The 25,441-nt window shown below is 43.5% G+C and overlaps 1 long non-coding RNA gene and 1 other non-coding gene across 3 annotated transcripts in view; one reads left to right on the top strand and one right to left on the bottom strand.

Moving 5' to 3' along the window:
• The window catches only part of LOC129059418 (uncharacterized), a 56,039-nt gene that overhangs the window by 26,325 nt on the left and 4,273 nt on the right, over positions 1–25,441 (bottom strand). For both annotated transcript variants that reach the window (XR_008525293.2, XR_008525294.2), the window contains exon 3: positions 22,098–22,162. This is a non-coding gene — a long non-coding RNA (uncharacterized LOC129059418). The remainder of the gene's footprint in view (positions 1–22,097; positions 22,163–25,441) is intronic.
• On the top strand, positions 23,489–23,620 carry LOC112133631 (small nucleolar RNA SNORA76). Its single transcript, XR_002915260.2, has one exon. It is a non-coding gene; the product is annotated as a small nucleolar RNA SNORA76 (small nucleolar RNA).

Consider the following 25,441-nt stretch of genomic DNA (forward strand, 5'->3'; position numbering starts at 1 on the left):
CAAGAAACTTTTAATATATTTTCCTTTGTGGAGGAGGACTTTTTATTGTATAACCTCCTCGATCATTATAAACAGCATCTAAAACCTAAATTTTTTAAAATTTCAACTTTTATAATAGATTAAAGGGTATGTGTGCAGGTTGGTTACATGGGTAAATTGTGTGATGCTGAGGCTTGAGGTCCCAACTATCCCATCACTCAGGCAGTAAGCATAGTGCTCAACAGGTGGTTCTTCAGCCCACATCCCACTCCCTCCCCATCTAGTGATCCCCGGTGTCTCTTTTTCTTTACGTTCACGTGTATTCATTGTTTAGCTCCTGCTTAGAAATGAGAACATGCAGTATTTGGTTTTCTATTCTTGCATTAGATCACTTAAGATAATGGCCTTCAACTCCATCCATGTTGCTGCAAAGGATATTATTCTTCTTTTTTATGGCTGCATAGTATTTCATGGTATATATGTACCACATTTTCTTTATTCAATCCACTGTTGATGGGCACCTAGATTGATTCCATGACTTTGCTATAGTAAACAGTGCTGCGATAAGCATATGAATCCAGGTGTCTTCTTTTTTTAAGTTTTTTGTTTGTTGGTTTTTTCTGAGACAGTCTCACTGTGTCGCGCAGGCGGTAATGCAGTGGCATGATCACGGCTCACAGCAACCTCTGCCTCTCAGGTTCAAGAGATTCTCCTGCCTCAGCCTCCCAAGTAGGTGGAATTACAGGCACCATGCCTGGCTAATTTTTTTGTTTTGTTTTGTTTTGTTTTGTTTTGATTTGTTTTGTTTTGATTTTTAGTAGAGATGGGGTTTCACCATGTTGGTCAGGCTGGTCTCGAACTCTTGACCTCAAATGATCTGCTCACCTCATCCTCCCAAAGTGTTGGGATTACAGGCATGAGCCAGGTGTCTTCTTTTTTCTTTTTTTTTTGGAGACAGAGTCTCGCTCTGTTGCCCAGGCTGGAATGCAATGGCACAATCTCAGCTCGCTGCAAACTCTGTCTCCCAGGTTCAAGCGATTCTTTTGCCTCAGCCTTCCAAAGAGCTGGGATTACAGGTGTGCACCACCACATCCAGCTAATTTTTTTATTTTTAGTAGAGACGAGGTTTCACCATGTTGGCCAGGCTAGTCTCGAACTCCTGACCTCAAGTGATCCACCCACCTCAGCCTCCCAAAGTGCTTGGATTATAGGCGTGAGCCACCTCGCCCAGTTAAGCCAGGCATCTTTTTGATAAAACAACTTCTGTTCCTTTGGGTAGACACCCAGTAGTAGGATTCCAGGGTAGAATGATAGTTTTATTTTTAGTTATTTGAGAAATCTCCATACTGTTTTCCACAGGATTTAACAAATTTACATTCCTATCAACAGTGTATAAGCATTCAATTTTCTCTGCATCCTTGCCAACAACTGTTATTTTTTGACTTTTTAATAATAGCCATTCTGACCAGTGTGAGACAGTATCTCCATTTGGTTTTAATTTGCATTTCTCTGATGTAAATCATAACCTTTTGTTAAACCAATATTCAGTGTTTCCAATATTATGACTATAAATTGCCACAATGCCCTATGTACCATATTATGATTATATTTCTATTTTCCACATTAACTTCTAGTTTGTTCCAGGTTTAATATGGCCTTGTTTTTTTTGTTTGTTTGGTTTTGGTTTTGTTTTTGTTTTTTGTTTTTTTTTTTTTGAGACAGAGTCTCGCTCTGTCGCCAGGCTGGAGTGCAGTGGTGCGATCCCAGCTCACTGCAACCTCAGCCTCCTGGGTTCAAGTGATTATCCTGCCTCAGCCTCCCGAGTAGCTAGGAATACAGGCATGCACCACCACACCCAGCTAATTTTTGTATTTTTAGTAGAGACAGGGTTTCACCATGTTGGCCAGGATGGTCTCGATCTCCTGATCTCGTGATCCACCCGCCTGGGCCTCCCAAAGTGCTGGGATTACAGGCGTGAGCCACTATGCCCGGCCATGGCCTTGTTTTTTATCATTTGCCTAGTTTTATAAATTTCTTCTCAGTCTGTTCCAATACATCAGCTACCAATTTTATTTATTTATTTTTTGCTTGGAGACGTCCCTCTTAGAGCCTACCGTCCTTGTCATTCTACTTCAGCCTTCACTGATTGATCTCTGGGTCTGTTGATGGACCCTGACGTTGCTTCCAAATCTTAGTTATTGTAAATAGTGCTACAATAAACATGAGAGTGAAGATATCTCTTCAATATACTGACAGCCTTTCTTTTGGGTATATACCTAGCAGGGGAATTGCTGGATCATATGGGAGCTCTATTTTTAGTTTTTTGATGAACCTCCAAACTGTTCTCCATAGTGGTTGTACTAATGCACATTCACATCTACAGTGGACAAGGGTTCCCTTTTCTCCACATCCTCGCCAGTGTTTGTTATTGCCTGTCTTCTGGCTATAAGCCTTTTTTTTTTTTTTTCTTTTTTTTTGAGACAAGGTCTCACTCTGTCACCCAAGCTGGAGTGCAGTGGCACGATCTCAGCTCACTGCATGCAGCCACTGCCTCCTGGGTTCCAGCAATTCTCCTGCCTCAGCCTCTTAAGTAGCTGGGATTACAGGTGCGTGCCACCACGCCCAGCTAATTTTTGTATTATTAGTAGAGACAGGGTTTTGACATGTTGGCCACACTGGTCTCGATCTCCTCAACTCAAGTGATCCGCCTGCCTCAGCCTTCCCAAGTGCTGGGATTACAGGCATGAGCCTGGCCAATAGAAGCCATTTTAACTGAAGTGAGATGATATCTCATTGCAGTTTTGATTTGCATTTCTCTGATGCTCAATGCTGTTGAGCTCCTTTCCTAAACGTGTTTGCCACTTGTATGTCTTTTGAGAAATGTCTATTCAGCTCTTTTGCCCATTTTTAAATCAGATTATTAGATTTTTTACTATAGAGTTGTTTGAGCTCCTTACATATTCTGGTTAGTAATCCTTTGTCAAATGGATAGTTTGCAAATATTTTCTCCCACTCTGTGGGTTTCTCTTCACTTTGTTGATTGTTTCTTTTGCTCGGCAGAAGCTTTTTAACTTGATGTAATCCTACTTGTACATTTTGGCTTTGGCTGCCTGTGTTGTGGTATGTTACTCAAGAACTCTGCCCAGTCCGGTGATCCTAGAGAGTTTCCCCAGTGTGTTCTTTTAGTAGTTTCATAGTTTAGAAGTCTTAGATTTAAATCACTAATACATTTTTATTTGATTTTCATAGATGGCAAGAGATAGGGGTCTAGTTTCATTCTTATGCATATGGATATCCAGTTTTCCTAGCATCATTTATGGCAGAGACTGTCCTTTCCCCATTGTATGTTATTGGCACCTCTGTTGAATATAAGTTCACTGTAGATGTACAGATTTGTTTCTGGGTTCTCTATTCTGTTCATTGGTCTATGTGTCTGTTTTTATGCCAGTGCCATGCTGTTTTGGTTATTGTAGCTCTGTAGTATATTTTGAAGTCAGGTAATGTGATTCTTCCACTTCTGTTCTTTTTGCTCACAATAGCTTTGGCTATTCTGAGTCTTTTGTGATTCCACATAAATTTTAGGATTCATTTTTTTCTACTCTGTGAAGAATGTCATTGTTATATTGATAGGAATTGCACTGAATCTGTAGGCTGTTTTAGGTTGTACGGGCATTTTAACAATACTGATTCTTGCAATCCATGAACATGAAATATTTTTCCATTTTTTTTGTGTCTTCTTTAATTTCTTTCACCAGTGATTATAGTTTTCATTGTAGGGATCTTTCACTTCTTTGGTTAATTTCTAGGTTTTGAATTTTATTTGTAGCTAATGTGCATGGAATTACATTCTCAATTTCTTTTTCAGATAGTTCACTGTTGGCATATAAAAATACTACTAATTTTCAGCTGGGCACAGTGGCTCACGCCTGTACTTCTAGCACTTTGGGAGGCCGAGGCAGGCAGATCACATGAGGCCAGGAGTTCAAGATCAGACTAGCTAACATGGTGAAACCCTGTCTCTACTAAAAATACAAAAATTAGCTGGCCATGCATATCTATAGTCCCAGCTACTTGGGAGACTGAGGCAGGAGAATTTCTTGAACCCAGGAGGCAGAGGCTGCAGTGAGCTGAGATTGGGCCACTGCACTTCAGCCTGGGGAACAAAGCAAGACTCTGCCTCAAAAAAAAAAAAAAAAAAAAAATAGGCCGAGTGCAGTGGCTCACGCCTGTAATTCCAGCACTTTGGGAGGCCAAGGTGGGCGAATTACCTGAGGTCAGGAGTTTGAGACCAGCCTGGCCAACATAGTGAAACCCAGTCTCTACTAAAAATACAAAAATTAGCCAGGTGTGGTGGCACACAACTGTAATCCCAGCTATTCGGGAGGCTGAGGCACAAGAATCACTTTAACCCAGGAGATGGAGGTTACAGTGAGCCGAGATTGTGCCACTGCACTCCAGCCTGGATGATAGAGTGAGACTGTGTCTCAAAAAAAAAAAAAAAAAAAAAAAAAAAACCTACTGATTTTTGTATAATTTTTTTTTTTTAATTTTTATAGAAGACAGGGGTTTCTCCATATTGTCCAGGCTGGTCTCAAACTCCTGGACTCACGCAATCCTCCAGTCTTAGCCTCCCAAATTGCTGGGATTACAAGTGTGAGCTACCATGCCTGGCCTCATATGATAATTTTGTATCCTGCAGCTTTACTGAATTTATTGATCAGTTCTAATAGTTTTTTGGTGGAGTCTTTAGGTTTTTCCAAATATAAGATCATATCATCTACAAACAACAATAATTCGACTTCTCCCTTTCCAATTTGAATGCCCTTTATTTCTTTCTCTTGTCTGATTGTTGTGCCTACGACTCTCAGTACTATGTTGAATAACAGTGGTGAAAGTGGAAATCTTTGGTGTGTTCCAGATCTAAAGAAAGGCTTTCAGTTTTTCCCCATTCAGTATGATACTAGCTGTGGGTCTGCCATATATGGCCTTTTTTTTTTTTTTTTTTTTTTTTTTGAGATGGAGTTTCGCACTTCTTGCCCAGACTGGAGTACAATGGCACGATCTCAGCCCACTGCAACCTCGGCCTCCCGGGTTCAAGCGATTCTCCTGCCTCAGCCTCCTGAGTAGCTGGGATTACAGGTATGCACCACCACGCCTGGCTAATTTTTTGTATTTTTAGTAGAAACGGGGTTTCACTATGTTGGCCAGGCTGGTCTCGAACTCCTGACCTCAGGTGATCCGCCTGCCTTGGCCTCCCAAAGTGCTGGGATTACAGGCGTGAGCCACTGCACCAGGCCCATATATAGCTTTTATTATGTTGAGGTATGTTCTTTCTACACCCAGTTTTTTAAGATTTTTTATCATGAAGGGATGTTGAATTTTTTTTTTTTTTTTTTGAGACAGAGTTTTGCTCTGTTGCCCAGGCTAGAGTGCAGTGGCGCGATCTCAGCTCACTGCCAGCTCCACCTCCCGGGTTCATGCCATTCTCCTGCCTCAGCCTCCCGAGTAGCTGGAACTACAGGCACCTGCCACCATGCTCAGCTAATTTTTTGTATTTTTAGTAGAGATGGGGTTTCAGCATGTTAGCCAGGATGGTCTCAATCTCCTGACCTCATGATCTGCCCTCCTCAGCCTCCCAAAGTGCTGGGATTACAGGCGTGAGCCACTGTGCCCAGCCAGGATGTTGAAATTTATCAAATGCTTTTTCAGCATCAATAGAAATAATCATGTGGTTTTTGTGGCTCATTCTGTTGATATAATGTATCACATTCATCGATTTGCATATGTTGAGCCATCCTTGCATCCCTGAGATAAATCCTACTTGGTCATGATGATTGATCTTTTTAATGTATTGTTGAATTCAGTTTGCTAGTATTTTGTTTAGGATTTTTGCATCAATGTTCATCAGATATATTGGCCTGTAGTTTTCTTTTTTGATGTGTCTTTGCCTGGTTTTGGTATGAGTGTAATACTGGCCTCGAAGAACTTTTCAGAATAGTTTGAATAAAATTGAAATTAGTTCTTCTTTAAATGTTTGGTTAAATTCAGCAGTGAAGCCATCAGGTCCCAGGCTTTTTTTGCTGGGAGACTTTTTGTTACAGCTTCAATCTCATTACTTGTTATTAGTCTCTTCAGGTTTTGAATTTCTTCATGGTTCAATTTTGGTAGGTTGCATGAGTGTCTAGGAATTTATCCATTTCTTCTAGATTTTCCAATTTACTGGTATATAGTTGCTCACAGCATATAGTTGCTCTAATGGTCCTTTGAATTTCTGCAGTATTGGTTGTAATGTCTCCCTTTTCATCTCTGATTTTATTTATTTGGGTCTTCTGTCTTTTTTTCGCAGTCTGGCTAATGGTTTTTCATTTTTCTTTATCTTTTAAAAAACAATTTTTGTTTCATTGATCTTTTGTATTTTCTTGGTTTCAACTTCATTTATTTCTGCTCTGATCTTTATTGGTTCTTTTCTTCTACTAACTTTGGGTTTGGTTTCCTCTTGCTTTTCTAATTCTTCAAGCTTCATCATTAAGTTATTTATTTGAAGTTTTTCTTCTTTTATATATATATAAATATATAAATACATAATGCTTCACGAATTTGCATGTCATTCTTCTTTTCTTTCTTTCTTTTTTTTTTTTTTTTTTGAGACGGAGTCTAGCTCTGTTGCCAGGCTGGAGTTCAGTGGCGTGATCTCGTCTCACTGCAACCTCCATCTCCTGGGTTCAAGCGATTCTCCCACCTCAGCCTCCCAAGTAGCTGGGATTACAAGCACGTGCCGCCACACCCAGCTAATTTTTGTATTTTTAGTACAGATGGGGTTTCATCATGTTGGCCAGGATGGTCTCTATCTCCTGACCTCATGATCCGCCCACCTCAGCCTCCCAAAGTGCTGGGATTACAGGCGTCAGCCACCGCACCCAGCCTTTTCTTCTCTTTTGATATAGGTACTTACAGCTACAAACTTCCCTCTTAGTACTGCTTTTGCTGTATCCGATAGGTTTTGGTATGTTGTGTTTCCATTATCAATTCTTTCAAGAAATTTCTCAATTTCTTTCTTAATATCTTCATTGATCCACTGGTCATTTAGGAGCATATTGCTTAACTTTCTTTTGCTGGAGTACAATGGCGCAATCCCAGCTCACGGCAACCTCCACCTCCTGGGTTCAAGCAATTCTCCTGCCTCAGCCTCCCAAGCAGCTGGGATTACAGGTGCCCGCCACCACGCCTGGCCAATTTTTGTATTTTTAATAGAGACGAGGTTTCACCATGTTGGCCAGAATGGTCTCAAACTCCTGACCTCAGGTGATCCGCCTGCCTTGGCCTCCCAAATTGCTGGGATTACAGGCGTGAGCCACCGCGCCCGGCAATATTGCTTAACTTTCATGTATTTGTATAGTTTCCAAAAATCCTTATTACTGATTTCTATTTTTACTCCAGTACTTGATATTATGTCAGTTTTTTAAATGTTTTTTGTTGTTGTTGTTGTTGTTTTTGAGGTGGAGTCTCGCTCTGTGGCCTAGGCTGGAGGGCAGTGATGCGATCTCGGCTCACTGCAAGCTCCGCCTCCCAGGTTCACGCCATTCTCCTGCCTCAGCGTCCCAAGTAGCTGGGACTACAGGCGCCCACCACCACGCCCGGCTAATTTTTTTTGTATTTTTAGTAGAGACAGGGTTTCACCATGTTAGCCAGGATGGTCTTGATCTCCTGACCTCGTGATCCGCCCACCTCGGCCTCCCAAAGTGCTGGGATTACAGGTGTGAGCCACCGCACCCGACCTTTTGAATGTTTTAAGATTTGTTTTGTGGCCTAACATATGGTCTGTCCTTGAAAAGATACATGTGCTGAGGGGAAGAATGTATATTCTGCAGCTGTTAGATGAAATGTTAGGTAAATATTATTACGTCCACTGTCTATGGTGTAGATTCAGTCCAAAGTTTCTTTGTTGTATTTTTGTCTGGATGATCTGTCCAATGCTGAAAGTGGGGTGCTGACATCTCCAGCTACTATTGTATTGGGGTCTATCTCTCTTTTCAGTTCTAATAAAATTTGCTTTATATGTATCTGGGTGCTCTAGTGTTGGGTACATATATATTTACAATTATCATATCATTTGCTGAATTGACCCCTTTATCATTATATAATGACCTTGTCTCTTTTTATTATTTTTATTTTACTTTATTTTATTTTTTTTGAGACAGAGTCTCACTATGTCACCCAGGCTGGAGTGCAGTGGTGCAATCTCGGCTCACTGAAACATCTGCCTCCCAGGTTCAAGTGATTCTCCTGCCTCAGCCTCCTGAGTAGCTAGGATTACAGGCGCCCACCACCACGCCTGGCTAATTTTTGCATTTTTTTTAGTAGAGACGGGGTTTCCCCATGTTGGCCAGGCTGGTCTCGAACTCCTGACCTCAGGTGATCCACCCACCTTGGCCTCCAAAAGTGTTGGGATTACAGGCATGAGCCACCGTGCCTGGCCCTTTGTCTTTTCATAGTTTTTGCCTTGAAATCTGTTATGTCTGATATTAGTATAGCTACTCCTACTCTTTCTTGGTTTCCATTGGCATGGAATATCTTTTTCCCTCCATTTATTTTCGGTCTATGGGTGTCTTTACAGGTGAATTGTGTTTCTTGGAGGCAATAGATCTTTGGGTCTTGTTTTTTTAATCCATTCAGCCACTCTGGGTCTTGACTAGAGAGTCTAGTCCATTTGCATTCAATGTTATTTATAAGTAAGAACTTATTTTTCCATTTTGTTACTTTCTGAATCTTTTGTGGTCTTCTCTTCCTTCTTCCTTCTTGTCTTCCTTTTAGTGAAGGCGATTTTCTCTAGTCATATGTTGAATTTCTTGCTTTTTACTTTTCGTGTTTATGTTGTATGTTTTTAGATTTGAGGTTAGCATGAGGCATGCTAATAATACCTTAAAAACCCATTATTTTAAACTGATTATAACACAGAACATAAACAAACTAACAAGCAAAAAGAAAACTAGGGCCGGGCGCGGTGGCTCACACCTGTAATCCCAGCACTTTGGGAGGCCAAGGCGGGCAGATCACAAGGTCAGGAGATCGAGACAATCCTGACTAACACGGTGAAACCCTGTCTTTACTAAAAATACAAAAAATTAGCCGGGCGTGGTGGCACACACCTGTAGTCCCAGCTATTCAGGAGGCTGAGGCAGGAGAATGGCATGAACCCGGGAGGCGGAGCTTGCAGTGAGCCGAGATGGCGCCACTGCATTCTGGTCTGGGCGACAGAGCAAGACTCTGTCTCAAAAAAAAAAAGAAAAAAAAAGAAAAAAGAAAACTCTATACTTTAGCTTTGTCTCCCCACTTTTTAACTTTTTGCTATTTCTAGTCATATCTTACTGTACTATGTCTTGAAAATTTGTTGCAGTTATTTTTGATCAGTCTTTTCATCTTTCTACTTGAGAAATGAGTAGTTTACATACCACAATTGCAGTGTTATATTATTCTGTATTTTTCTGTGTATTTACTATTACCAGTGAGTTTTGTAACTTCCGATCATTTCTTTTGTTGTTGTTGCTGTTGCTGAGACAGGGTCTTGCTTTGTCGCCAAGGCTGTAGAGCAGTGGCACGATCATAGCTCACTGCAGCCTTGAACTCTCAGGTTCAAGCATTCTTCCCACCTCAGCCTCCCAAGTAGCTGGGACTACAGGTATGTGCCACCACGCCCAGCTAACTCTTTTAACTTTTTTGTACAGATGAGGTCTCACTATGTTGCCCAGGCTGGTCTCAAACTCTTGAGCTCAAGCGATCCTCTCTCTTCAGCCTCTCACAGTGCTGGGATCACAGGCATGAGCCACTGCACCCAGTTCCTTCAGATGATTTCTTATTGCTCATTAACATCTTTTTCTTTTAGACTGAAGAACTCCCTTTAGCATTTCTTGTAGGACAGGTGTGGTGTTGATGAAAAATCCCTCAGCTTTTGTTTATTTGGGAAAGGCTATTTCTCTTTCATGTTTGAAGGATGTCTTTTGCTGGATATACTATTTCTAGGGTAAAAGGTTTCTTCCTTCTGCACTTAAATATGTCATGCCACTCTCTCCTGACCTATAAATTTTCCACTGAAAATTCTGCTGCCAGATGAATTAGAGCTCCATTGTATGTTATTAATATTTGTTTCTTTTCTCTTGCTGCTTTTAGGATTCTTTCTTTATCCTTGACCTTTGAGAGTTTATTAAATGCCTTGAGGTAGTCTTTGGGTTAAATTCTTGGTGTTCTACAACTTTCTTTTTTGTTTGTTTGTTTTTTGGGGTTTTTTTTCTTTTTCTTTTTTTTCTCTTTTCTACAATCTTCTTTTTCTTTTTTTTTGAGATGAAGTCTCACTCTTGTCCCCCAGGCTGGAGTGCAATGGCGTGATCTCAGCTCACTGCAACCTCTGCCTCCCAGGTTCAAGTGATTCTCCTGCCTCAGCCTCCCAAATAGCTGGGATTACAGGCGCCTGCCACCAGGCCCAGCTAATCTTTGTATTTTTAATAGAGACAGGGTTTCACCATGTTGGCCAGGCTGGTCTCGAACTCCTGACCTTAGGTGATCTGCCCGCCTCGGCCTCCTAAAGCGCTGGGATTACAGGCGTGAGCCACCACGCCCGGCCTTACAATCTTCTTATACTTGAATATTGATATCTTTCTCTAGGTTTGGGAAGTTCTCTGTTACTATCCCTTTGAATAAACTTTCTACCCCTATCTCTCTCTCTCTCTACCTCCTAAGGCCAAAAACTCTTAGATTTGCCCTTTTGAGACTGTCTTCTAGATCTTTTTTTTTTGAGATGGAGTCTCGCTCTGTCACCAAGGCTGGAGTGCAGTGGCGCAATCTCAGCTCACTGAAAGCTGCGCCTCCCGGGTTCATGCCATTCTCCAGCCTCAGCCTCCCAACTAGCTGGGACTACAGGTGCCCGCCACCACGCCCGGCTAATTTTTTGTATTTTTAGTAGAGACGGGGTTTCACCTTGTTAGCCAGGATGATCTCGATCTCCTGACCTTGTGATCTACCCGTCTTGGCCTCCCAAAGTGCTGGGATTACAGGCATGAGCCACCGCGCCCGGCCTGTCTTCTAGATCTTCTAGGCATGCTTTACTTTTTAAAATTCCTTTTTCTTTTGTCTCCTCTGTGTATTTTCAAATAACCTGTCTTCAATCTCACTAATTCTTTCTTCTGCTTAATCAATTCTGCTGCTAAGCAACTCTGACACATTTCTAAGTATGTCAATTGCATTTTTCAACTCCAGAATTTCTGCTTGATTCTTTTTAATTATTTCAATCTCTTTGTTAAATTTATCTAATAGGGCCAGGCATGGTGGTTCACGCCTGTAATCCCAGCAGTTTGGGAGGCTGAGGTGGGTGGCAGATCACCTGAGGTCAGGAGTTTGAGACCAGCCTGGCCAACATGGCGAAACCCTGTCTCTACTAAAAATACAAAAATTAGCCAGGCGTGGTGGCAGGTGACTGTAATTCCAGCTGCTCGGTGGGAGCCTGAGGCATGAGACTCACTTGAACCCGGGAGGCGGAGGTTGCAATGAACTGAGATCACGCCACTGCACTCTAGCCTGGGGGATAGAGCGAGAGACTGTCTCCAAAAAATAAAAATAAATAAATAAATTTACCTAATAGGATTATGAATTCGTTTTCTGTGTTATCTTGAGTTTCTTTGAATTTCCTCAAAACAGCTACTTTGGATTCTGTCTGAAAGGTCACTTATCTCTGTCTCTCTGGGACTGGCCCCTGGTGCCTTATTTAGTTAATTTGGTGAGGGTATGTTTTCCTAAATGGTCTAGAAGCTTGTGGATGTTTGTCAGTGTCTGTGTATTGAAGACTTAGGTATTTTTTGCAGTCTTCACAGTCTGGGCTTGTTTGTACCTGCCCTTCTTGGAAAGGCTTCCCAAAGGGCCTTGCGTGTTGTGATCTAAGTTTTTGGTTACTGCAACCATATCTGCATTAGAGGACACCCCAAGCCCAGTAATGCTGTAGATCTTGCAGATTCATGAAGGTACCACCTTGGTGGTCTTGGTTAAAATCCAGAAGAATTCTCTGCATTACCAGGAGGAGATTCTTGTTCTCTTTCCTTACTTTCTCCCAAATAAATGGAGTCTCTCGCTCTCTCTGCTGAGCTGCCTGGAGTTGGGAGAATAGGTGACACAAGGATCCCTGTGGCCACCACCACTAGGACTGCTCTGGGTCACATCTGAAGCCAGCACAATACTAGGTCTTGCCCAAAGCCTGCTGCAACCACTACCTGACTTCTGCCTATGTTCGCTCAAGGCCCGAGGCCTCTACAATCAGCAGGTGGTGAAGCCAGCCAGGCTTGTGTCCTTCCCTTCAGGGCAATGAGTTACCCCAGGCCCCAGGCAGGTCCAGAGATGTTGTCTGGTAGCAGGGCCTGGAGTTGGAAACCTTCGAAATCTACCTGGTGCTCTATTCTACTGCAGCTAAGCTGGCACTGAAACCACGAAACAAAGCTCTTCTCACTCTTCCCTCCCTTTCCCCAGGCAGAGGAGTCTCTCCCCATGTCCACCACCACAGGCCCACAGACAGTACTGCCAGGGTACTGACGAAGTTCACTTAAGGCCCAAGGACTCTTCAATCAGCTTGTGGTGAATGCTGCCAGGCCTGGGACTCATGCTTTAGGGCAGTGGGCTCCCCTCTGGCCCGGGGTAGGTCCAAAAATGCTGTTCAAGAGCCAAGGCCTGGAATCAAGGACCCCAAGAGCCCACTCAGTGCTCTTCCCCACTGTGGCTAAGCTGGTACTTAAGCTGATTTTTGGTTCTTATGAAGTTTTTTTTGTGTAAGACAGTTGTCAAATTTGGCGTTCCTTCAGGGAGGACAATAGGTGGAGGCTTCTATTCAGCCATCTTGTTCCTCCTCCTATCCCAAGGCATTAAAATATTGATTAGGGCCAGGCACGGTGGCTCACACCTGTAATTCCAACACTTTGGGAGGCTTAGGCAGGCAGATCACCTGAGGTCAGGAGTTTGAGAGCAGCCTGTCCAACAAAGCGAAACTCCGTCTCTACTAAAAATACAAAAATTAGCCAAGTGTGATGGCGCAGGCCTGTAATCCCAGCTACTTAGGAGGCTGAGGCAGGAGAATCACTTGAACCCAGGAGGCAGAGGTTGTAGTTAGCTGAGATCGTGCCACTGCACTCCACCCTAGATGACAGCAAGACTCTGTCTCAAAAATAAAATAAAATAAATAATAATATAAAATAAAATATTGAGCCCAGGTGCAGTGGCTTATACCTGTAATCCCAGCACTTTGGGAGGCTGAGGTGGGTGGATCACAAGGTCAGGAGTTCGAGACCAGCCTGGCCAACATGGTGAAAACCCATCTCTACGAAAAATACAAAAATCAGCCAGGCATGGTGGCACGCTCCTGTAGTCCCAGCTACTCAGGAGGCTGAGGCAGGAGAATTGCTTGAACCCAGGAGGCAGAGGTTGCAGTGAGCCCAAAGATCACACCATTGCCTGGTCAACAGAGTGAGACTCGGTCTCAAAAAATAATAATATATTGATTAAGGCTGGGTATGGTGGTTCACACCTGTAACACCAGCACATTGGGAAGCTGAGGCAGGATTGCTTGAACCTAAGAGTTCCAAAGCAGCCTGGGCAACATATTGAGAACTCATCTCTACAAAAAATTAAAAAATTAGATGTGGTGACTCACACCTATAGTCCCACCTACTTGGGAGGCTGAGGTGGGAGGACTGCTTGAGCCCAGGAGGTCAAGGCTGCAGTGAGCCGTGACTGTACCACTGCACTCCAGCCTGTGTGATAAAGACCCTGTCTCAAAAAAAAAAAAAAAGAAAAAGAAAAAAACAGGCCAGGCTCACACCTGTAATCCCAGCACTTTGGGAGGCTGAGGTGTGCAGATCATGGGATCACGAGGTCAGGAGATGGAGACTATCCTGGCTAACACAGTGAAACCCCATCTCTACTAAAAATACAAAAAAATTAGCCAGGCATGGTGGCGGGAGCCTGTAGTCCCAGCTACTTGGGAGGCTGAGGCAGGAGAATGGCATGAACCCAGGAGGCAGAGCTTGCAGTGAGCTGAGATTGTGCCCACTGCACTCCAGCCTGGGCGACAGAGCAAGACTCCATCTCAAAAAAAAAAAAAAAAAAACACATATTGGCCAGGCATAATGGCTCACACCTGTAATCTCAGCACTTTGGGAGGCCAAGGCAGGTAGATCGCTTGAGCTCAGGAATTTGAGACCAGCCTGGGCAACATGGTGAAACACCATCTCTACAAAATACAAAAATGAGTGGGGTGTGGTAGTACTTGCCTGTAGTCCAAGCTACTTGGGGGGCTGAGGTGGGAGGATGGCTTGAGACTGACAGGTCGAGGCTGCAGAGAAGCCATGTTCGTACCTCTGCACTGTAGCTTGGGCCACAGAGTGAGACTCTGTCCGCCTCTCTCTCTTTCTTTCTCTCTCCAGGGGACACCCCAAGCCCAGTAATGCTATAGATCTATATATATCTATATATATAGAATAGGCCAGGTATACTGACTTGTGCCTGTAATCCCAGCTATTTGAGAGGCTAAGATATACATACATATAGATTAGGCCAAGCATAGTAACTCATGCCTGTAATCCCAGCTATTCGGGAGGCTAAGACAGGAGGATCACTTAAACCCAGGAGTTTAAGACCAACCTGGGCAGTATAGCAAGATCCTCTCTCTCTCTCTATCTATCTCTTTATATATATATGTATTAGAAGCTCTGTGTCAGTGTGCAAGCATGTCAAGTGGTGAACTTCAGTATAAGGGTAACCAAATGGTGGCCCAGTCATTTCATGGGGACCTTTCCTAACCATCAATATTTTTAGAACTTTTTCTGTTGGGCTGATCCATTCCCCAGAAACCATTCTCTTACCTCACTTAGAAGGGTATAAGTCCAGCTGCCAGCCTTTTGGGGACTGGGTGGGAGAAGGCGACTGGAGGTCTTACCATTTGGTATGCACAATTTTACTTAAAGCCCCTCTCAGCTTGCCTGGTCTCCTGAAATCCAGAACCCCTTTAGTTCAGCCACTCCAGAACATAAACCTCTAGTCATCTGCCAGGACCAAGGAGAGGTTGTGCTCTTACTGCACTCAGCTGAGCAGGATGGAATCAACCAATTCTTTTCTTTTTTAAATTATTTTTTATATTTTAAAAATATTTTCATCCAGCTAAAAATGTCAACAACCAATTCTTTTTGTTGTTTTTGTTTTTTGTTTTTTGTTTTGAAACAGGGTCTCACTCTGTCACCCAGGCTGGGGTACAGTAGCATGATGATAGCTCACTGCAGCCTCAACTTCCCAGGCTCAAGTAATCCTCCCGCATCAGCCTCTTGAATAGCTGGGACTACAGGCGCCCACCACCATGCTCGGCTAATTTTTTTTTTTTTTTTTTTCTGAAACAGGGTCTCACTATGTTGCCTAGGTCTCAAACTCTTGGGCTCAAATGATCCTCCCTCCACAGCCTCCCAAAGTTCTGGGATTACAGGTGTGAGCCACCGTACCTGGCCATCATGCATCTTTTAAAAACCATTGTTTTGGCAGAGCTTGAGGAAGTAACCAAGATACGTGTGTATTAGTCTGTCATGTTAAATCACTAGTCCCTCTGTGAAACACTGCCTTCTCTTTTCTGAGATACCACAATCAGTTCTCCTGCCTCTCTGGTGTTCTTGCCCAATATTCTTAGATGGCTTTTCTTCCTCCACTCCGTCTTTAAATATAGAAGGCCCAGACCTTGCTTCTGGGCATCTACTCTTCTGTATGTTCCTTCCCTAGATGATCTCATCTGTGTCAGGCATAAAAGGCCCTCTACAGCAAAAAGGGATTATATCTCCCATCCTGACCTCTGTCTGGTAGACTAGTAGACCTCACCTCTTGTATATCTTTTTTTTGAGACAGGGTCTTACTCTGTCGCTCAGGCTGGAGTACAGTGGTATGATCATGGCTCACTGCAGCCCCAACCACCTTAGCTCAAATGATCCTCCTGTCTCAGCTTCCCAAGTAGCCAGCATCACAGGTGCATGCCTCCACACCAGGCTAATTTTTTAAGGAATTTTTTGTAGAGATGAGGTCTCACTATGTTGCCCTGGCTGGGTCCTGTATATCTCTAAGCATTCCAAATACAGCAGAATTCTTTCTTTCTTTCTTTCTTTTTTTTTTTTTTTTTTGAGAGGGAGTCTCACTCTGTCACCCAGGTTGGAATGCAGTGGCACGATCTCAGCTCACTGCAAACTCTGCCTCCCAGATTCAAGCGATTCTCCTGCCTCAGCCTCCCAAGTACCTGGGATTACAGGCGCCCACCACCACACCTGGCTAATTTTTGTTTTTTTAGTAGAGATGGAGTTTCACCATGTTGGCCAGGCTGGTCTCAAACTCCTGACCTCAGGTGATCCACCCACCTCGGCCTCCCAAAGTGCTGGGATTATAGGCGTGAGCTACCACGCCTGGCCTCAGAATTCATAATATCCTATCCAAAACCTGCTACCCTCTAAAAGGTGGTCCTCTCTTGGTCTTTTCTATTTCATCTACTCAAGCCAAAACCCAGGAGTCATCCTTGATTCCTATTTCTCTCACTCAAGCATGCAAATCATTAAGACCTAGCAATTCCACTTCCACAACATATGCTGGCTCATCCCTTTCTGTCCATCTCTAATAGTCCATCGAAGCCGTCATCTTTCCTGGTCTCTTACAATAGCCTCTTTCTGGCCCCCTTGCTTCTCTTCTCCTCCCACCTCTCCTTCATCCTCCCCTTACCCCATATATTCTCCCCATAGTGGCTAAGGTAATCTTTTTGTTCGTTTGTTATTATTTTTACCTTATTTTCATATAATTTGCCCTTTGCCATTCTTTTTTTTTTTTTTTTTTTTTTTTAAACAGGGTCTTGTTCCGTCACCCAAGCTGGAGTTGGAGTGCAGGGGCGTGATCCTGGCTCACTGCAGCCTTGACCTCCCAGGCTCAAGCAATCCTCCCACCTCTGCCTCCTAAGTAGCTGGGATTACAGGTGTGCACTACCACACCTGGCTAATTTTTGTATTTTTTGTAGAGACAGGGTTTCACCATGTTGCCCAGGCTAACCTTGAACTCCTGGGCTCAAGACATCCACCTGCCTCAACCTCCCAAAGTGCTGTAATCACAGGCGTGAGCCACTGCACCCAGCTTTACTTTATCATTCTTATATTACTTTTAACCGTTCTTTTCTTTCTTTTTTTTTTTTCATATTTACCCTATTTTTTTTCTTTTTCAACTTTTATTTTAGAATTGGGGGTACATGTGCAGATTTGTTACAAAGGTATATTGCATGATGCTTCAGTTTCTGATTGAAAGATAAACCAGATCATGTCCCACCTTGGCTTAACCCCTGCAAAGGCTTCCAGTGCACTTATCATAGCCCAGACTCCTTACCTTGGTTTACTGTACCTGTATAATCCTACTCTTTCCAACATCTTCAACCGCATCTCTACTACTTCTCCTCTATACTCTAGCCACACTAGCTTTTCTGAATATGACAAGCTCATTTCTATCTTTGTTTTTCTTGGAGTACTTCCTTTACCTGGGATGTTCTCCTTATTGTTATTTAAGCCTCAGTTTAAATGTCACCTCCTCAGAGAGACAATTCCTGACCAAAGTCTAAAGTAGTTACCAAACCACTCTATTTGTGTCACTTTCTTTTAATGTTCTGCCCACCACTTAGTTTTACCTGGTTTGTTCCCTCTACTTACTTATTCACTTGTTTAGCCTCTCCGACTGGAGTGTAAGCTTCATGAGAGCGGGGATCTGATCTGTTATATTCAGAGCAATACCCTTAGCATCTAGAGCAGTAACCGGTATGAAGTTGACATTATTAACTTGGTCAGGAGAGGGAACATTGAATATTAATAGTTCCCTGAGGAGAAAAGTCAGGAGTTTTTGTTTGTTTGGTTGGTTGTTGTCATTGTTGTTGTTGTTGTTGTTGTTTGAGCTGGAGTCTTGCTCTGTTGCCCAGGCTGGAGTACAGTGGCGCGATCTTGGCTCATTGCAACCTCCACCTCCCGGATTCAAGCGATTCTCCTGCCTCAGCCTCCCGAGTAGCTGGGATTACAGGCGTGCACCACCACACCCAGCTTATTTTTGTATTTTAGTAGAGACGGGGTTTAACCATGTTGGCCAGGCTGGTCTCAAACTCTTGATCTCAAGTGATCCACCTGCCTTGGCCTCTCAAAGTGCTGGGATTACAGGCGTGAGGCACAGCACTTGGCCAGAAGTTTTAAGTGTTATAAAGAGAGCAGGTAATCCATAGTGGTTATGCTAATTAAGCACTGATAATTAGCATTCTGAGTAGAAATGAGTCTATGTATGAGTATGTACATAGTTGATGGTATTTCTCAAGCTCAGCACTATTGGCACTATTGACATCTTGGGCTGGATAATTCTTTGTGTATGGTGGGTGGCCGTGAGGGATGTCCTGTGCATCACAAGATGTTTAGCAGCATCTCTAGTTTCTACCCACTAGATGCCATCCCAGTTGGGAAAACTCAGAATGTCTCTAGACATAACCAAATGTCTCTCATGGGACAAAACATTTCTCAGTTGAGAACTACTTGATTAAAAGATGTTCTGGCTGGGCACAGTGACTCATGTCTGAAATCCCAGCACTTTGGGAGGCCAAGGTGGGCGGATCACCGGAGGTCAGGAGTTTGAGACCAGCCTGGCCAACATGGCGAAACCCCATCTCTACTAAAAATACAAAAATTAGCCAGGCATGGCGGTGGGCACCTGTAATCCCACCTACTCAGGAGGCTGAGGCAGCAGAATCACTTGAACCTGGGAGGCGGTGGTTGCAGTGAGCCGAGATTGCGCCACGGCACTCCAGGGTAGGCGACAGAGTGTGACTCCGTCTCAAAAAAAATAAAAAATAAAAAATAAAAGATAAAAGATGTTCCATTTTGCATTAGTCAAAAATGAGTCTTCACTTTGGTCTAGTAAAAGCCTGGCGTCCGAGGGTCATTCAAAGTTCATGATATTTTATCAGCTTCAGTAGTTAGAGCCTATGGCAATGAAGCAATAGTTTCGATAATTCCTAAGCAAGTGCTATTGTAAGTGAAAAATTAATTTTTATAGTCCCTCTTCCTGAGACAACAGGATGACCTCACAAAGGGTCAACACATGATCAGGTTCTGAAATCTTAGCTACCATCTTAGATTCTTTCAGATGTCATTCTCACAAGATTCCATTTTGTTTATCAGAGTAATCTTAATTTTTTGTTGTAGAATTGCTGAATGCATAAAACAAGATGGTGGCTGCACAACAACTGGCACTTCAAAACCTGCGTACGGGCCGGGCGCGGTGGCCCACGCCTTAATCCCAGCACTTTGGGAGGCCAAGGTGGGCGGATCACTTGAGGCCAGGAGTCAGAGACCAGCCTGGGCAACATGGTGAAACCCTGTCTCTACTAAAAACACAAAAATTAGTTGGGTGTGGTGGCGCCTGCCTGTAATTCCAGATACTCAGGTGGCTGAGGCACGAAAATCGCTTGAACCCAGAAGGCGGAGGTTGTAGTGAGCTGAGATCACATTACTGTACTCTGGTCTGGGCAACAGAGGGAGACTGTCTCAAAAAAATAAACTAAAATACCTTTTAAAAACTACAACGTGCTAACAAAAAATAAACAAGCAAATAAGTAAAATAAAATTTCATGGCCGGGTGCTATGGCTCACGTCTGTAATCCCAGCACTTTGGGAGGCCGAGGCAGGTGGATCACCTGAGGTCAGGAGTTCGAGACCAGCTTTGCCAACATGGCAAAACCCCATCTCTACTAAAAATACACATGTGGTGGCGCATGCCTATAATCCCCGCTGCTGGGGAGGCTGAGGCATGAGAATCACTTGAACCTGGGAAGCAGAGGTTGCAGTGAGCTGAAATTGTGCCACTGCACTCCAGCCTGGGCAACAGAATGAGACTCTGTCTCAAAGAAAAAAAAAATTCAGCAGATGAAGGGTGGGCAAGTATTTTAAAAATAAAATAAAAAAACCTGCTAACAGCCGGGTGCAGTGACTCACGCCTGTAATCCCAGCACTTTGGGAGGCCGAGGCGGGCAGATCCACTGAGGTCAGGAGTTCGAGACCAGCCTGCCCAACATGGTGAAACCCCATCTCTACTACAAATACAAAAATTAGCCGGCTGTGGCAGCAGACGCCTGTAATCCCAGCTACTCGGGAGGCTGAGGCAGGAGAATCGCTTGAACCGGGAAGTGAAGGTTGCAGTGAGCCGAGATCGCACCATTGCACTCCAGCCTGGGCCACAAGAATGAGACTTCATCTAAAAAAAAAATACCTGCTAACAATAACTTGACAACAGCAACCATTAGCAACAACTTAAATAATGTTTACAGTATATCCAAAATCAGCAAAAGCCCAAATCCTGCTAAAAGATTCCACAGATTAGTCTGGGCAACATGGCGAGAACCTGTCTCCACAAAAGGTTTAAAAATTAGCTGGGCATAGTGTTGCACGCCTGCAGTGCCAGCTACTTAGGAGGCTGAGGCAGGAGGATTGCTTAAGCCTGGGAGGTCCAGGCTGCAGTGTGCTGTGGTTTCACCACTGCCCTCCAGCCTGGGTGACAGACCCTGCCTCAAAAAAAGAAAAAAGAAATAAAAGAAAAAAAATTCCACAGATTGGTTTTCCCCACCTTGACTTGGATTGGCTTAGTTCTTGGATTTTATTTAATTTAATCGTCCCACCTCAGCCTCCTGAGTAGCTGAGACTACTCAGGCATTGTATCACCATGCCTAGCTAATTTTTATTTTTTGTAGAGACAGGGTCTCACTACATTTCCCAGGCTGGTCTGGAACTCCTGGGCTCAAGCAATCCTCCCACCTCGGCCTACCGAAGTGCTGAGATTACAGGCATGAAGCACCGTGCATGCCCAGCCTATTCTTGGATTTTACACTGAGATCTCTTGATTTAGTCTGAAGTGCTTCTCCAAATGCAACAGCTGTTAGTAGTTGGTATTAAGCACCACCTTGTTTAGTCAGTAAATAACCTAAAGTGATTCTGTTGTCCAGCATGATTGCAGCAAATGAATTAAAGCTTTTTTTGTTCAGCAAGTATAGCAGACAATCTTGTCTACACAATTTCATTTGCCAATTCCACTGTAAAGGGCGGTTTCTAACACAGCATTCTAAACTAGGCACCTCCAATGCAAGGCTGAGACGTGTACATGAAGGAATGGAAACCATTGTGTCTGACTGCTAATTGAAGATTTGTATTTCAACAGGCATAGGGTTGACAGAACATTCAGTCATCTGAAAGACTAGCAATATGATTAAATTCCCAAAATGGCATATAAACCACTTCCAGAGGCCTCATTCCTTCTTCTCGTCAAGACCTACATTAACAGTAACATTACTGACCGGGCTGGGTGGCTCACGCCTGTAATCCCATCACTTCGGGAGGCCGAGGCAGGTGGATCACAAGGTCAAGAGATCGAGACCATCCTGGCCAACATGGTGAAACCCCGTCTCTACTAAAAATACAAAAATTAGCCGGGCGTGGTGGCGTGCGCCTGTAGTCCCAGCTACTCGGGAGGCTGAGGCAGGAGAATCGCTTGAACTCAGGAGGCGGAGGTTGCAGTGAGCTGAGATTGCACCATTGCACTCCAGCCTGGCCATAGAGTAAGACTCCATCTCAAAACAAACAAACAAACAAAAAACCAGTAACATTACGTTAGCATAAGGGACACAACCCGTAATTTTGGTAAATTTTGTAGGTATGCTTCCAAGTGTCTAAGAGTCATTTAAACCAAATATGCAGTTAATCCAATCAAACTGAATGTAAACCTGTAGCCCAATTTCATAAGCACCAATCTTGATTGGAATGTCTTGAATTAAGCAATCTGCTTCCATAAAGTCATCTACTCCTAGAACCAAAAAGTTCCTGGGATTCCTGACTCAATTACCTGAGTTCTGACATGCGTGTATACAATGGGTAACAATGTGAGCTAAAACTGAGAAGCCTGCTCCCATAGCTGTATTCTCAGTAATAGCAACAACTAAGACTAACTAACCCTTTGAAGCTTTTTAATTTCCTTTCTTTTTTTCCTTTTTCTTGCTCTTCAAGAGTTTGACAACATACCTTTGAAGTTTTGTGATGTTTCTTCCAGAAGACAATTTTGGATCTGTCGCTTGTAACTGGAGCATCTAGGCAAATACAAGGAGAAAAAAGTCAGAGGTCTCTTGTGGTTAATAAAACTTAATGGCTGTAGTTGATTTACTACAATAATAATAATAGAATGGAAAAAGCTAGAATCCTCTGTTAAAGTATACTACATATCAATTTATAAGTATTTAGTCAATAAGAACATAATACGGGCCCAGTGCAGTGGCTCATGCCTGTAATCCCAACACTTTGGGAGGCCAAGGCAAGAGGCTTGCTGGAGGCCCAGAATTTAAGACCAGCATGGGCAACATAGCAAGACCTCATCTCTACAAAAAATGGAACACAATATGGATCAACTGTGAGAGTATTGACAACTGCTAGTTTAATTAATTTTTTTTTTTTAAAGATGGAGTCTAAGGCCAGGCACGGTGGCTCACAGCTGTAATACCAGCGCTTTGGGAGGCTGAGGCGGGCAGATCACGAGGTCAGGAGTTCGACACCAGCCTGGTCAACATAGTGAAACCCTATCTCTACTAAAAATACAAAAAAATTAGCTGGGCGTGGTGGTGGGCGCCTGTAATCCCAGCTACTCAGGAGGCTGAGGCAAGAGAATCGCTTGAACCCAGGAGTCGGAGGTTGCAGTGAGCTGAGATTACACTATTGCACTCCACTCTGGGTGACAGAACAGGACTACATCTCAAAAAAAAAAAAAAAAAAATTGAGATTGAGTCTAGCTATCGCACCCGGGCTGGAGTATAGTGGCACCATCTCAACTCACTGCAACCTCCGCCTCCTGGGTTCAAGCAATTCTCCCTGCCTCAGCCTCCCTAGTAGCTGGGATTACAGGCACCCGCCACCAAGCCCGGCTAATTTTTGTATTTTTTAGTAGAGATGGGGTTTTGCCATATTGGCCAGGCTGGTCTTGAACTCCTGACGTCAGGAGATCCACACGCCTCGGCCTCCTAAAGTGCTGGGATTACAGGCGTGAGCCACTGCACCCAGACGAGTTCCCTTAATTTATACCACAAAGTATATTATGATATCAATTCACAAGGGTATTTAATCATAGAAACAAAAATTTTTCTTAAAACCAGTTGAGGCTCACGCCTGTAATCCCAGCACTTTGGGAGGCTGAGGCGGGTGGATCACTTGAGGTCAGGAGATCGAGACCAGCCTAGCCAACATGGCGAAACCTCGTCTCTACTAAAAATTAGCCAGGCATGGTGTGTGTGCCTGTAATCCCAGCTACTCTGGAGGCTGAGGCAGGAGAATCGCTTGAACCGGGAGGTGGAGGTTGCAGTGAGCCGAGATCGTGCCACTGCACTCCTGCCTGGGCGACAGAGTGAAACTCCGTCTCAGAAAAAAAAAAGCTGCCTTTGTACCCCACCGCGCCTCTGCCTGGTGTCTGGGGTCAGGCTGCAGCGCCAGAGCACATGCTTGCGCATAAATAGGGCAGCCTGGCCCCCCGCGGATGGTCCTTTTAACCGCGAGCAACAAGGAGGCGAAAAAGAAAATTGATAGTTAATGTGTCCGCTTTTTTTTTTTTTTTTTTGAGACTGAGCCTGGCTCTGTTGCCCAGGCTGGAGTGCAGTGGCACGATCTCCACTCACTGGACAACCTCTGCCTCCCAGGTTCAAGCAATTCTGCTGCCTCAGCCTCCCAAGTAGCTGGAACTACAGGCGTGCACTAGAATGCCTGGCTAATTTTTTTGTATTTTTAGTAGACAGGGGTCTTGCCATGTTGGCCAGGCTAGTTTCGAACTCCTGACCTCAGGTGATCCGCCCACCTCAGCCTCCCAAAGTGCTGGGATTGCAGGCCTGAGCCACCACACCTGGCCTATAGTTAATGATTCAACTTTTATAAATGAATATAAATATGTCTCTCAAACTTAAAGTATATTTTCACTAAAAAAAAATAGCAAAATAGGGCTGGGTGTGATGGCTTATGCCTGTAATCCCCAGCACTTTGGTAGGCCAAAATGGGAGGATCACTTGAGGCCAGGAGTTCAAGACCAGCCTGGTCAATATAGTGAGCCCCTATCTCTATTTAAAAAAAAAAAAAAAATTAAATAAATAAAAGAGAAAAGCAAAATAGAGCTCTTGAATTGTCCATTTAAAAAAATATTCTGGGTTTGGCAGATAAAATAGCTCTGACAAAAGTTTTGGATTAGTTAAAATCTAGAAAATGCCAAGCAAATCTAATTATTTTCATTATCTCTTATAAGATGAAGTAGTAAATCTTTGTAGTTTCCTTGAAATACAATGGAAACCCAGGAAATGCCTAAGGCATTTAAAGGGTGTAAAAGTCATCTTAATTATTTCGTAATTCCAAATATATAGCCTGAATTTGAAGAAAGGAATATCAAAAAGACTTGTCAGAACAGAAATTCACAATAGCAAAGACTTGGAACCAAGCCAAATGTCCACCAATGATAGACTGGATTAAGAAAATGTGGCGCTGGGCACGATGGCTCACACCTATAATCCCAGCACTTTGGGAGGCCGAGGCGGGCAGATCACGTAAGCTCTGGAGTTCGAGACCAGCCTGACCAACATGGAGAAACCCCGTCTCTACTAAAAAAAATACAAAGCTAGCCAGGGGTGGTAGCACATGGCTGTAATCCCAGCTACCTGGGAGGCTGAGGCAGGAGAATGACTTGCCATTGCACTCCAGTCTGGGCAGCAATAGTGAAACTCCACCTAAAAAAAAAAAAAAAAAAAAAAAAGTGGCACATATACACCGTGGAATATTATGCAGCCATAAAAAAGGATGCGTTCATGTCCTTTGCAGGGACATGGATGAAGCTGTAAACTATCATTCTCAGCAAACTATCACATGGACAGAAAACCAAACACCACACGGTCTCACTCATAGGTGGGAACTGAACCATGAGAACACTTGGACACAGGGTGGGGAACATCACACACCAGGGCCTGTCAGCGGGGTGGAGGGCTGAAGGAGGGATAGCGTTAGGAGAAACACCTAATGTAAATGACGAGTTGATGGGTGCAGCAAACCAACATGGCACATGCATACCTATGTAACAAATCTACACATTATGCACATGTACCCTAGAACTTAAAGTATAATACAAAAATTTTAAAATTTAAAAAAAAGATCACAGTGAATGGGCACAAAAGTACTATTAGATAGAAGGAATAAGATCTAGTGTTCCGTAGCCTAGATCTGGCCTAGGGTGACTATAGTTAACAATAATTTATTGTATATATTTATATATTTCCTTTTTTTTTTTTGAGAAACAGTCCGCTCTGTCGCCCAGGCTGGAATGCAGTGGCGCGATCTCGAATCACTGCAACCTC

Source organism: Pongo abelii, chromosome 4 (assembly GCF_028885655.2).
Source record: "Pongo abelii isolate AG06213 chromosome 4, NHGRI_mPonAbe1-v2.0_pri, whole genome shotgun sequence".
In the NCBI taxonomy this organism is placed as follows: domain Eukaryota; kingdom Metazoa; phylum Chordata; class Mammalia; order Primates; family Hominidae; genus Pongo; species Pongo abelii.